A 1352-nucleotide genomic window follows, 5' to 3' on the forward strand; every position below is an offset into this window, starting at 1 on the left:
GTATACAGACTGTTTACACTTCTGCCTTCGGGACGGAGGTTCAGAAGTGTGAAATCCAGAACATCCAGACTCAACAACTCCTCCTTCCCCACTGCCATCAGACTCTTGTACAGCTGACCTAGTTTTGAACAGTAATAATAATTTTTTGCACATCAGGTTACCCTGCATATAAAGCCAGCATATTAGGCTATAGCTCTTTTGCACACATCTGTTTCACACTTTAATATTTTGTCCCCTTTTCTGTCTGCTTCATTTATTTATTTGTACTATTTGTATTTTATCTGTTCTATTTCTATGCCACATCTGGCCCGATTATGGTTTGGTTTTTGTGGCCCAGGCTCATATAAAACTGGACTGGATGTCCATCCAGGTTGTACACTCAGAGGTCCTGATGACCTCCATACTGTCAGCAGCAGAGTGACTGTGGAGACTGCAGGTAATCTTCCTGTGTCTCTTCAGACTCCAACAAATGAACATCAACCATAGCAAAGAGACACATATACATGTTCCAGGTAAAGTTCATGCATATCCTAATGTAAATTCTTTGGAAAACCTGGATAAGTTTGGTCAAATTATATATGAGCTATTGTACATTAAAATTTAATTTCAATTCACTCAGTTTTGTTTGAGATTAATAATGACAAATGATGAAATGCAGATTGGTAGTGAGTGATAAAGGTGAGTGAAGAAATACAACTAAGTGCATGATTGGAAACACCCAGCAGCCTAGACCTATTGCAAGCTGTTGCCACTTCAGATGATTTCTCCATGGTCATCGGGCCTTGTGAACTACACTTCTACAGAGTCCTCTATGTTGCATTGTGCATAGTATATAGTATTTTTTGCTATGGTGGTTTGCTATTTTGGCTTTTGGTCTTCATCAGGGCCATCATTTAACATCCCGGGGTCAACATTTTAAACATATTCAGTGTAAAACCATCAAATTTTATACAACCACATACATTATGCAGTGGGGGAACTGGACCCCAATCAATCCAGTATTGGATTGATTGGGGTCCAGATTAATTGCAACCTCTTCTAGTGTTGGACAACAGGATAGTGGTGGAAATTGTTGGTCAAAGACAAAGGAAGAGAAGAGCTGGAAGGTCTGTTCGGAGGCGGCCTGAGACAAGGACTATATAACAAGGTTGCAAATGTTGGATAATGAGTCTGAGGTGATATGGTACTATGGGGCCTTTAACCCTTTAAAGCCGGTCAGAGTGGACACGCTCCATTTTGCGTAACTATTTTAAAATCCCGGTAGCACTGCAACCACGTAAGCTAGCGCAATAATTTTTTTGCATATGAAACCGGAGGAGTTGTACTTACATCTTATGCCATCAGCTTGTCCT

Source organism: Pundamilia nyererei, unplaced genomic scaffold (assembly GCF_000239375.1).
Source record: "Pundamilia nyererei isolate P.nyererei 1_Seehausen unplaced genomic scaffold, PunNye1.0 scaffold00821, whole genome shotgun sequence".
Lineage (NCBI taxonomy): Eukaryota > Metazoa > Chordata > Actinopteri > Cichliformes > Cichlidae > Pundamilia > Pundamilia nyererei.